General features: G+C 39.6%; 1 protein-coding gene across 1 annotated transcript in view; it reads right to left on the bottom strand.

The window, feature by feature from the left end:
- Nucleotides 1-13,550, bottom strand: part of secisbp2l (SECIS binding protein 2-like) — a 36,084-nt gene extending 22,534 nt beyond the window's left edge. The window contains exons 1-2 of the mRNA XM_048262676.1: nucleotides 13,293-13,550; nucleotides 12,913-13,011 (exon numbers count right to left, since the gene is read on the bottom strand). The gene's annotated coding sequence lies outside the window, so the exon portion shown is untranslated. The remainder of the gene's footprint in view (nucleotides 1-12,912; nucleotides 13,012-13,292) is intronic.
- Nucleotides 13,551-13,928: the final 378 nt, after the last annotated feature.

The raw sequence follows: 13,928 nt of genomic DNA, 5'->3' as shown, positions 1-13,928 counted from the left end.
TGCAGGGTCAACCCCTCTGACTACCAGGCTAACAAGTTGCCTATCTTTAGCCTCTGTGTCTATGATAATAAAATTAACAGCGGAAAACACGTTATCTATGTCATATAACTTACCAATGAGTTTGTATTTGCAGCATTGGGTTCTCTTCAGTTTCCTGTCAGCTTCCATTTTCTAAAAAGGTTCACATATTGAAAGACGTATTGCCATAAACTGGTCAGGTCAGAACTTTCCAAAAGTTACGCAGTTTCCCCGAGACAAATTTAGCGTTATCTCTGTGTGAAAAGGCCTATTGTTTCACACTCTGAAATGCAGTCATTCAGGAACTCCAGCATCTCCAAGCATCCAGGTGTTACATTGCAAAGCAGTAGTCAACTTATTGTGCCTTTCCAGTCATGTCAATGAACATTAGGCTAGTTACCATTCTAAGACCTTACTGCCTGATGTCAATCTGGCACATGCCTCTAAAGAGAATTAATGAGATATTGAGTTTCATGTCCCCAAACACAACAGTCAACAAGCTCATCTGTGTGTTTATATAATAATGCTACCAATAATCATACAATCTGAAATCAAGACAGACTGCTATAGGCCTAAAGTCCATTTCAAAGTGATAAACCTGAGCTGTGGTAGTTAGCCAAGGGCTTGTAAAGTTTCCAGTATAGGCATTTAAATATTGACCCTTGCACAAGAAAGAGATATATTGTCCCACACAATGACTAAAATAAAGTAAATGCATTTTTGCATTATTATTTTTGACCAGAAGTGACATGGTTAAGGAGGAATGTGTTCTAACTGTCTAAAGCAGTTTGACTACTACTAGCCTAGGCCTACAGCCTTTCCTCAGGTGGTAGGTTCAAGTAACTTGGTTCAATTGATGAATTTGCCATTTCTAGTTTCACACTGACAAAATCGCCGCGATTTTATGTACCAGAATCGCGGAACGACTGTCCCTTTCACATAGACCGAGGCGGAACGGGTGAATGGGTCAAGGCGGAAAGGCATCTGGGCGGGCATTTCAATGCCCACCACATGAGATTGCAAATAAATCTAACTGATCAAAAGCAGCAATAGCAGAGACAGCACATTATGTCAATCTATAAATTCACAAAGTCTCCAGTCATTCAATGCCTGCTAGAGTTGACTGTAGCTTGGAATGCAATCAGTTGCCATAATAGGCTAAAATCCAGCGATAAAACAAAGCATGAACTCATGAGCGTCTGTCTGCCCTATGTATATCCTCTGAATGCTTACAGATATCTAGGCGATATTTGTAACATTTATTTTGTATTTGGCCTGTTATAAAATCATGTAGACTTATTGAACAATTTAAACACATTAGGAACCGCAAAGTTGGAGACATGCATAAAGACATCGCTGCTAATTTAAAACCGGATTACTCTGGAATGGCTAACTGCAGGGGAATGCTTTACACCTTTATGTTCGGTAAGGTCTGTTGTTTATTCTGACATGGTTTGTCATGTGTTGAGGGAAAGTTCGCGAAGTATTCCACCAAGATTAATGGATAGGGAGACGGGCGCAAAAAAATATGATTAAATAAAGTTAGGCTACTTTTCTCGCGAACCGTTTACCACAACAACATCATTTAAAGGCTGAGAAAAAGCTCTTTTGTGTGATACATGTGATGTCTGTGATGAATAGGCTACTTCGCAAGTAGGCTAGTTCAGCAAATTTGGGTGGGACAGAAATACCTTTACAGAGCAGCAGTTCTGACCATATCGGCTCTGGCTCACATGATACTCTGCTTTAAATGCATTATCGCTTCACTACCCAACACGCGAACAAGAAAGAAAAGAAAAAAGAAACCAATGTGCTTATGTCGCGATTTCCGATAGGCCCAGGACTAGAGAAAAGACAGCTATGGTATCCTAACAATTAGGATTTGCTTTGCCTACACTGCTGTTTGGTTGTCCCAAACTTTGAGACGATCCATACTCGCATTAACTGAATCTTATCAACCCGAACTGCGATGTTGAGTGACGGGATGCAATGTAATAATCTCACTGCCTTCGGTATAACTGCTAACAGTGCGCCTAGGCCTACTGTTAAACACCTGAAAAATATTAACCCTTAAAGGTGTAGGTTTTTGAACGTTCTAAGTTCCGCAACAATTGAAGGTTCTAAAATTCTATGTTGAATTCAATGAACCCAGATATTCTTTAGAACGTTCATTTCTCAACATTCCCGTCACACCAGTGTGACGGTACTCCTGTAAGGGTTAAGCTGCTGTTTTCTTTTCATGACGAGCACTAGGCCTACGCTTGAATGATTCATGACTGAATGGAACGTTGCGTGTTTAAAGAACTGCTTATCACGTCGTGTGACAAAGTTTACACTAATCATCATCTTCTAATGTATCCTTATGTTGAGATGTCCATTCTCTTTGCCCTAGGCTATCATTTGTGCGCGAAGCATGTTCCAATTAAGACAGTAGGCTACACAAGCTATTTTTATTGCTGTAATATTTAATGATTTCATGAATAAATTGTATGCACAGTACATTTACGTTTTATTGTCTGAAGACATCTATCGCAAGAATTTAACATTCTAACAGCAACAGCAAAGCAAATGCAAGCTGACCAAAGTGCAGTCGGTTCTCCCGCCATGGTTTTTGAAATCACACACCTGCTGTATCTAAAGGCCCACGCACATAAAGGCCTACGACTATCACTCTACACGCCCCCTGTTGCACGTCAAAAATCTGGCTCCCCAAAATGGAGACACTATGCAACATCCGCAAGAAGACAGGACAAAAGTACGGTACAGTACAGTTTAATGGCAAGCCGATTGAGCATTTATTCTAATATCTTGATATCAGGCGTAGGCTAATTGTCATGTACATGTAAGCCATTTTTGTCAACTAGTTAACTAGTGAGCCATGTTTGTGTGAACTAGTTAACTAGTGAGGGCCAAAATATGCACACTAGTTAACTAGTGAACACATTTTAGCTTCACTAGTTAACTAGTGAGAACCAGAAATGCCCACTAGTTAACTAGTAAAGGCCAAAAATGTCCACATGTTTACTAGTGAAGGCAAAACACCTCACTAGTTAACTAGTTGCAGTAGGTCAATGTCACTAGTTAACTAGTGAACCATAAATGGCTGACTAGCTAGCTAGGTGATGGCAGTAGGCTCACTAGTTAACTAGTTGATGCATCATTTGTCCAAACTAGTAAACTAGTGAGGTCATACATGTATACTAGTAAACTAGTTCAAGACAAAATTCACACTAGTCAACTAGTGGCGCAGAATTCAAATTAGGAGGCAGAGAATTCCGGAAATTGAGGCTTTCTATTGGCTCCCTATGTCCAAATAGAACATGACAACCAATCACAGTGCAGAATTTCACAAAATCCCACCCACAACATTTGCATGTGGCACACAAGTTAACATGCTGGCCAAAGGAACTCTAGCTAGTAAACTAGTGGCTTCAGTGTGACACTTACATGTAAACTAGTGAAGGCAGAACTGCTCACTAGTTAACTAGTGAAGACACAAATGCCCACTAGTTAACTAGTAAGGTCTAAAAAGTGTCACTAGTTTACTAGTGTGCACCAAAACACCCACTAGTGAACTAGTGATGGCAATTTCCATTCGACTAGTTAACTAGTGAGGTGCAAAAAGTGTCACTAGTTTACTAGTGTGCCCCAAAATGCCCACTAGTTAACTAGTGAAGGCCATTTCAGCCCCACTAGTTAACTAGTGAGATGCCAAAATGGTCACTTGTCAATATGTAAAGGCCAAAATACCCACTAGTTTACTAGTGAGGGTGTTGTGGGCCTTACTAGTTAACTAGTGGCATGCATATTTTGTTCACTAGTTAACTAGTTACACCTAAAAACACAAACAAGCTGACCGTTTTTGTCCACTAGTTAACTAGTGGAACAATTTAAGTCTCACTAGTTTGCATGTGTGGCAGTGAAGCAGCTCACTAGTTAACTAGTGCGCACAAGACACACACTAGTGGCTGTTTTTGGAGCTATCTAGTTCACTAGTAATGCAAAAGGTACTGTTACTAGTTAACTAGTGACACATTGGCCTTCACTAGTTAACATGTTTAGCCTTACTAGTTTACTAGTTAACTAGTGAGCATATCTGCATTATTAATGCCTTTCACTAGCTTATAGAGGGCATTTTGAGCCTTACATGTTAGCTAGTAAAGACAAAACACTGTCCATAATGAACTAGCAGGAGAAAAATGCCCCTCACACTAGTAAACTAGTGCAATTTGAATAAATACACAAACGGCTGGCATTTTGTGCAACTAGTTAACTAGTGGGACATAACATTGGCCACTAGTTAACTAGTGCGCAATGTCGCACTTGCATGCAAATGAAGAAGGCGGAACAAGGATTTTGATTGGTCCATTTAGGACTCAGAAACCTAGAAAACATGTCTGACTTCGTCCAGGCTGTTCTAAGAGCAAACTTTTATAAAATAAGATCGTTTGAGCATAAAAATATGTTTTGATAACATGTCTAGTGACAAAGTTGTGGTGTATTGCTGTAATCTACGTTCAGTTAATGTCTACAATCTTTAGTTTTTCAGTTATTAGTCTGAAAATCGCGATAAAACTGGAGGCATTTTTATATGGTTGCCTAGCAACAAAACGTTTTAGTAACATGAACATTGATAATAGCTTTGCTGATGTGGCAGGACTAGCTCAAGTGGTTAAGCAGCAGGACATCATGTGGGAAACCAGGGTTCAATTCCTTAGAAGTGCATGATGTTTTTTTTCTTGAGCTTTTAATTACTTTTGAAACCATGTGCAGTTAATGTGTACAATCTTTTGTTTTTCAGTTATTAATCAGAAAAGCGCGACTGAATGGACACATATATGTCTGTGGTTGCCTAGCAACAATAAACTTAATAATATTAAAATCGATCCCTTGAATCTTTGGTGTGGATCACTAAGAGCTCACTTGTTAAAGCATGGGGTTTCCCTGTTATTATTAAAAACCATTCTGCAGGCTCTGCTTTACTATCTATAATGAAGTACCGTTGCAGAGCAGTGTGTCACTTTAGCCACTAGGGGCACCCATCAGGACCTGATCGCGAGGCTATGAACAGTAAATATACATTTAGACTGGGTGGGATTCTTACATAATACCCAATAGGAGTCTTCTACCCACCCTCTCATTAGAATTTGCATAATAGCTGTTTCACGCACTAGTTAACTAGTGAGCTGCTTCACTGCCACACATGCAAACTAGTGAGCCTTCAATTGTTCCACTAATTAACTAGTGGACAAAAACGGTCAGCTTGTTTCTCTTTTTAGGTGTAACTAGTTAACTAGTGAACAAAATATACATGCCACTAGTTAGGCCTACAACACCCTCACTAGTAAACTAGAGGGTATTTTTGCCTTTACATGTTAACAAGTTACCATTTTGGCATCTCACTAGTTAACTAGTGGGGCTGAAATAGCCTTCACTAGTTAACTAGTGCGTTTTGGAGCACACTAGTAAACTAGTGACACTTTTTGCACCTCACTAGTTAACTAGTCGAATGGAAATTGCCATCACTAGTTTACTAGTGGGTGTTTTGGTGCACACTAGTAAACTAGTGACATTTTTTAGACCTCACTAGTTAACTAGTGGGCATTTGTGTCTTCACTAGTTAACTAGTGAGCAGTTCTGCCTTCACTAGTTTACATGTAAGTGTCACATTGAAGCCACTAGTTTACTAGTTAAAGTTCCTTTGGCCAGCATGTTAACTTGTGTGCCACATGCAAATGTTGTGGGTGGGATTTTGTGAAATTCTGCGCTGTGATTGGTTGTCATGTTCTATTTGGACATAGGGAGCCAATAGAAAGCCCCCAATTTCCAGAGTTCTCCTCCTCCTAATTTTAATTCTGCATTCACTAGCTGACTAGTGTGAATTTAGGCTTCAACTAGTTTACTAGTATACATTTATGACCTCACTAGTTAACTAGTTTGGACAAAGGATGCATCAACTAGTTAACTAGTGAGCCTGCTGCCATCACCTTGCTAGCTAGTAAGCCATTTATGGTTCACTAGTTAACTAGTGACATTGACCTACTCCAACTAGTTAACTAGTGAGGAGTTTTGCCTTCACTAGTAAACATGTGCACATTTTTGGCTGTCACTAGTTAACTAGTGAGACCCAAAAGCCTTCAACTAGCTGACTGGTATGCATTTGGGCCTTTACTAGACATTTCTGGCTCTCACTAGTTAACTAGTGAAGCTAATATGTGAAGCTAATATGCATTTATGCTGTCACTAGTTAACTAGTGTGCACAAACATGGCTCACTAGTTAACTAGTTGACAAAAATGGCTTGCATGTTGGCCTGATATCAAGATATCAGAATAAATGCTCAAGCGGCTGGCCAAATTACATAGAAGTTAACAAGTGGGAATTTGACATTCAGTAGTCAGCTAGTAAAAATTTGTGTACCTTACTAGTTGACTAGTAAAATATAGAAGTCTTTAAACTAGTTAACTAGTGCACATTTCAGTGTCCACTAGTTAGTGAACATGCTGAGCATTACTAGTTAACTAGTAAGATATGAAACATATGAAATAGTTAACTAGAGAGAATTTGGGTCTTACTAGTTAACTAGTGAGCATTTTGGCTGTCACTAGTTAACTAGTTCACACAGAAATGGCTCACTAGTTAACTAGTGGACAGAAATGGCTTGCATGTACATGACAATTATGCCTGATATCAAGATATCTGAATAAATGCTCAATCGGCTTGCCATACAGTTTCGGCTCTAACCGCCTCTCCCAAAATGCCGCATCATGTTAACAGATCAGCAGGCCTGCAAATTTTCACCTCGCTTTCAGACACAAAAAGATGGCAAAAAGACGTCCCCTCCTTCCCGCAAATTTAGCGTGATCTCTGTGTGAAATGGCCTTATTGAATGTATTTAGATAGTGTTTAAGCTGTAACATGCCTGAAGTGAATAAATGAGGATAATGTAGGAACATTACACATCTCGCATTACACGTCTCGTGTTGTTGTGATCACTAAACTTATCGGATATACTTGTAGGCTATAATATAAAAAAATAAACTCTCTCCTAAAGATTGACTGTGTACAGAAATCACAGATATATTTGATAAAGTAACTTAGATAGCTAGATAGATAGATAGATAGATAGATAGATAGATACTTTATTGATCCCCAGGAGAAATTCAAGGTCTCAGCAACATACAGACAACACAAACACATTCTTTAACAGCAGAAAGAGTAATTAAAGTATATAATATAAAAACACAACTAAGCAATAAGGACAGTAGAAGATAAAGAATATGCTAAATATACTAAAATACAAATTATACTAACACTTAATCTAAATCAATTCTAAAAACAGTATCCACAGTGGTGATTAATCAATCAGAGGCGCTTGCAATGACTGAGGCAGGGACTGAGCCTGTGATTCTCTTTGCATAGTAAGGTATGGTAAGGTGCTCTAAGGTGCTCTGTGTGAATAAGTGTCATTGTGGTGATAGTGGTGCAATGGTGATAGTGGTCATGGTGATAGTGCAAATGAGTAAATCCAACAGTGCAACAATGCAGAAATAAAGTAAAGTCTATTTATCTATATATTTAACTATTTAAAGAAAATGTATAAGTGTGTCCACAGTTGTGGCTGTGGCATGGAGGGGTGGGGGTTATGCATATGTGCTAATGTGCTAATATAGCATGCAAACAGTGAGGCATAAAGACAGTGGTAAAAGTGGCTAGTGGACAGACAGTATCCAAACATGGAGGGGGTGAAGAGGCAGACAGACTATGCAGAGAAGTATATTTCTCCTCTTCCCTTAAGTGAGGCATTGAACAGTTCAATGGCCCTGGGGACAAATGACTTTCTCAGTCTGTCAGTTGTGCAAGGCAGTGAGCGAAGTCTCCAGCTGATCAGGCTCTTCTGCTTAACAATAGTGCTGTGGAGTGGGTGACACTCATTGTCCAAGATGTTGATCAGTTTGTTCAGGGTCCTTTTGTCAGATAGTGAAGTGATGCACTCCAGTTTAGCTCCCACTACAGAGCCAGCTTTCCTTACCAGCCTGTCAATTCGCCCCAAGATCCTTCTTCCTTGTGCTTCCTCCCCAACATACTACTGCATAGAAGAGGACGCTGGCAACAACAGACTGGTAGAACATCCTGAGGAGCTTACTGCACACATTGAAGGACCGCAGCCTCCTCAGGAAGTACAGCCTGCTCTGCCCTTTCTTGTAGAGTGCATCAGTGTTGGCTGACCAGTCCAGTTTATTGTCCAGGTGGAGACCCAGATACTTGTAGGTGCTAACCACCTCCACATTGACCCCATCAATGTGGACTGGTAGCAGAGGGGCTTAGACCTCGCGGAAATCCACCACCATCTCCTTGGTCTTTGAAGTGTTAAGTTGAAGATGATTGAGTTTGCACCATTGCACAAATTCCTCCACCAGGCTCCTGTACTCCTCCTCCTGCCCGTTCCTCATACACCCCACAATTGCAGTATCATCAGAAAACTTCTGCATGTGGCATGACTCGGTGTTGTAGCAGAAGTCAGATGTGTACAGGGTGAACAGGACTGGCGAGAGCACAGTTCCCTGTGGCGCTCCGGTGCTGCGGATCACAGTGTCAGAGAGACAGTTCTTCAGTCTGACGAACTGTGGTCGCTCGGTCAGGTAATCTGTATGCTTTTGTATGGATTGGCCATTACTGTATATTGTGTGATTTGTTCTCAGGATGTTTCCCTTGAGACTCAGTGATGTAACTATTCTGGTAGTCACTGAGAAGATAAACATTTTTTACACACATCCATACATTGTAATGTTCTCAAAACATCACCAAAATATTGAGAAGATGAATCAAAACAAACTATTCATTCATTAAAATGGGGTGTGGGTTGTAGTAACTATTTACAGACACGCAATCCACTATTGCATGCAAGGAAGTACCCTTCTCTTTTTCTGGTCAGCTTTCCTTTACTTTTTGTAAATGCATCAATTAACAAGAGCATAGTGAAGGAAACAGAGAGCAATAGGCTATGTTCCATGGGTAACACAGACTACAAACATCTGGTAAAAAATTGACACTCACTTCCTGAAATATCTGTGTGAACGGAAATATACAGGGCTTAGGCTTGCCATTGCATACATTTTTGTGGGATTTTGCTTGTCAGGGTAGTAATAAACCATAGCTATTATAACCTCATGTAATGTCAAAAGTCATTGAATTTTAAACAGGTGTGTAAGGCCCAATCATAAACTTAAAATGTAATATTGTTGCATACATGTTAAGTTGAAGGTCAATTGTTAAGGCAAAATGATCAGCAGGTGGAATCAACTGAAAACCACTGTGCGTGGTTCAAATAGTATTAGTTCTGCTAAACTGTTCCAAATTTCCTCCATTATTTCAATACTGCCACCACTTGCATTGTGATATAAAGGTCTTACAGTAAGTTATCAGTTGGCCAGAAGAGGCAGCGTTTGCCTATCCAGTTCTGTTAAAGCTCATGACGATACAGCACAGCAGAGGACAGTACGACATTGGACACATGATAACATGAGTATGGGTGTTTTTCACAAACTTTTAACAAAATAAACTTTGAGACCTGGAGCCAGTCAAAGAACAATGTCGGGTCAAGAAAAGTATCTCAAATCATTCCCTTTAAGAGGACTGGATGGAATTCATTCCATAACCTCTGTCATGGATTAGCTCTCCATCTTCACACCAAGCATAGCTGCACCACACCATCAGCAGTCGGCGCTCCATCCTTGATTATGTTTACTTATCAAGATGAGGAAGAGGGCGGGGTTAATCATGGCCTCACACCCTGGTCATTCTCTCTTCCATCAGTTTTCATTTGAGTGGAGACTGAGAGTGAACGCCCTAAAGACTTGGACCAACCGCTACCTCCACAGCTTCTCTCCTCAGGCTATCATCCTCCTGACATATTCTGCTTTGAACTGCAAAAATGCACTTTGCCCCATTAATGCGACTCTGTCTATAATGCTTCTGAATAAAGGACGTTTCTGTAAAAAAAAAAAAAAAAAAAAAACGGTCTCTGGACCAGGCTCCAAAAACTGGAAACAAGAAAAGTGGGGGCAGCCTGTCCCCCAAACCAAAACCAACCATGCATGGGGTTTCTCTGAGAATCCTGAAAGGATGGGTGAGCTACCTCTCTGACGTGTTTTGTTTGGTTCTTAGTTAATATATAATGTACGTTGTTTTGGACAAAAGCACTCTGTTAATAAATTCAAATATAAACATAGACAAACGCGAATTCCTGCGTAATTACTGACTGCACCTTTAAGATGTTACATACTTGCAGCTTGTTTGAGTACTCTACTTTATGCTATTATAAATTATATACATACTGTATGTATTTTTTATTGGATTTAACATTAGCCATTGTTCACAGCTGCAACTGTGCAGCCAAGAAATTCCTTTTGCACCTGCTTCTTGGTGAATAAAGAATAAACATTCCTATTCACACATCAGGCATTCACCAAGCACTGTTTAGTTGGGACAACTCTGCATTTGTGTTACTGTAAGTGCTCTCTAGTTAGAGCAGTGCTTCTCAAAGTGTGGGCGGGCCCCACTAGTGGGGAATAGAGACATGACAGGTTTGTTTTTTTGTACCTATCTTAAATAATGCCTTTCTTTTTGACAAGGAAGATACCACACACAAAATACCACACACAAACATAGCAGTCATAAACAGACCAACATATGAATTAAAACATCATCAGATCCTGCGGACCGAGGCGGGAAATGTAACGTGGAACCAAAATGCGAAAATAATATTTTAACGTTACCATTTTCCCGGGGTGAAAATTCCCCACCTCCAAAGTGGGGAATGACAGAAAAAGTTTGAGAAGCACAGAGTTATAATAAAATATTTACCTACAGGGGGCGCTGACATTCCACTGTTGATACATCTATGGCCATCATCGCATATCAACAGGTTTCACCTGAGTCTGACTTCACAGGCAGGATTGTATTGTCAGTTTAAAGGCTCAAATGGCAAATTAGGGCAAACTCAATAACAGTACATTAAATTAATTTAGAAATCATTAAGATAAAGACACAATGATACTTGACATCTAAACTGCCGTTTTAATTAATTTCACTTTGTTTCTTTATATTTTTAACCAACTAAATTTAGTATATTGGGATGAGTTCATTGATTATCACATTTCGTTTTATTGGAGGTTAACAGTTAGGCTTTACACAAGCAAATTTGCATACTATGAGAGTTCTTGGCATTGTTCTATTACTGAGGAATGATCCATGTTTTTTTATGTGTATTTATACAAACATTGCGTGACAGTGCTCAGAGCCAAGTCAGAGTTCAGACAGCTCGGATCAGGTTCAGTTTAAATATATTTTGCGACTGTTTATCAAATAACTTTGGCTACCACACTCAGTACTGTCCTCTCAGCTATAATCAATTTCACTCACTGGTTAGGTTTTAATCATAGGGAGGACGGTATTGCAAAAGCGCTCATTTTTTATTTTGAGTTGTTTATGTTTTCTAAACCAATCTTAATGTCATCCAAGAAAGCTAAAGAAGTCTGTCTGTCTGTGTCACTGACGAGATGGATGTCATCACTAGCTTGTCAGGCAATAAAAGATAGATAGATAGATAGATAGATAGATACAGTAGATACAGAGGAAGAGCTAGTTATAACTATTTTTATATGGCTACTGGATTTTTATTAATTATCACAATACAATACAATATACTGATTTGTGTCAGTGAGACTGGGAGGGATGTTCCACTGATATGTTATGTGTGGACTACCTGCTTTTAAATCTCCTTTCAGTAATTCACAGACATTCCTTTATATGTTTGCACAGTCGGTCCTTGTCTTAGAGCCATGTTTTCAGCAGGCAAAATCATTCAAACTATTCTTGACATCAGATGTTAAATGTCTGTAATTCTTAGATTTCTTGCTACGTACTTTGAGCAGCTTAATTGTAATGTACAATGTGGTCAATGATATTTTTTGTTTTGTATTAGAAAGCTACTTAATCAATTGCGCAGCAATGCTTGATGAAAATGAATTGTAGTTGGCTGTGTTAGGTCATGATTTGAGTGTGAGTATTACTCTTAATTCTGAGTGATACCCAGTCCATGAGGATCTATTGGCTTATTGAGGACATTTTTAGACATGTGTTTCCAGACATATTTAACAACAAAGAGGGGAGTTCTAAACATCACTAAGCAGCCCACTCAACAGTCACAAGTTACTGCTGATTCACTTCACAAAATTTAACACATTAATATTATCCACGTGTCATAAATGTGTACACAAGGCTTTATCAGTCGTTTAATTTTGGTTTGCCAAAAACTGTTTTATGCTAGGCTTAATGACCATAATATAGTTCACGTAATCCTGTTTTTGACAGTTCCTTAAACATTACCAGAGCCTTTTATACGTCTCCAGCCTGGCATTTGGCAAGGGCGCCCCTGTGTACTTTGCACAGCATGCTGCTTGATTTTATACACCTCTAAATGTGTTTCTCCAATAAAGTGCTCACGGAAGGGCGATGCCGCGCGCTCTCAGGAGGACTGCCAGTGCTCGCCGTGGGTCATCTCCTCACAGGCTGAGGATGCGTGACTAGACATTTTGTTTTTGTTTCTGTTTTTTTTAACAAGGTATAAGCGTGTTTGGCTTTTTTTATAAACCAATTTGGGTGTGCTGGGCTGTTATTGCACATCAGGGTAGACTCCAAGTGAGGCCTCACACAAGCTGAGCACACACACGCACGCCACACACACACACACACACACATACACACTCCTCCTCGCTCGCACGCACATGCTAGTTTTTTTCGGTGGTGTGCGGTGTGGTGTGGTGTAGGTATGTGTGTGGGTGTGTGCGCACACAACACGCACGTGGCTGACGTCATCCATCACCATCATCACCTTGACCCATATGGACCATCAGTCATCTGCTCCTCCCTGTCCAGATGTGACACCGGTGGCCCAAGCCAAGGCAGGTGGCGAACATCTTCCACATTCCCACTGGAAAAAAAAAATAATTGATACATCAATGCAAAATACTTTTTTACTTTCACTTTTTTGTTTCTTTCTCCATTCCAGTGGATGAAATAAAAACATACCCGTATACAGTATGTCTATTTATACATATACATATATAAAGTGAGATAGAGAGAGAGAGAGAGAGAGAGAGATAGATAGATAGATAGATCGATAGATAGACAGATAGATAGATATAGATATGTCTATGTAAGATGTATATAAGAAATATGTGCATATACTGTATGTTTATATATGACAATCACCTTTGTTTTGTTGTTTAGCTCAGAGGTCACAGGAGTCTAAAGGAAGACAGCTGTATTGAAAGACCCATATTTTCAAAGTAAATTATACTTTCAGATAGCATTATATCCCACAAGTATTGTTATGACTTTGACTTGACACGACGATGACTGGTTAACAGTATCAGGCTGCTGTGTTCCCAACTCAGTCTACACAGAACAAGAAAATAAATGCAGATGTAAAAGAAAGTTCATGTTCAAGGTCACAGCAGGTTGCCTCTTGTGACAGATTAATAAGTCAGGCCCCTACTATAGTCATCAGTAATCTCTGGTTAAACCATATGGTAAAAGTATAGTTTACTTTGAAAATATGGGTCTTTCAATGCAGCTATCTGGTACCATATGGTTTAACCAGAGATTACTGATGACTATAGTAGGGGCCTGACTTATTAATCTGTCACAAGAGGCAACCTGCTTGGCAACATGGAAAGGATGGTGTATACTGTAAACAATATGAAAATGTATTTTAAAACATCTAAATGCAACATTTAGATATTACCTACTACATTCAGTATGTTATGCCACCGAACATACTTGCCGCACCTGAAATGAGCTCACAAAGACAATGATACTGCAGCATGAGGTGACAGCAAAGTGAGG

This window comes from Alosa alosa, chromosome 14 (assembly GCF_017589495.1).
Source record: "Alosa alosa isolate M-15738 ecotype Scorff River chromosome 14, AALO_Geno_1.1, whole genome shotgun sequence".
Lineage (NCBI taxonomy): Eukaryota > Metazoa > Chordata > Actinopteri > Clupeiformes > Clupeidae > Alosa > Alosa alosa.
Note: the sequence above shows the minus strand (reverse complement) of the source record. Positions and strands in the feature narration are given on the sequence as shown.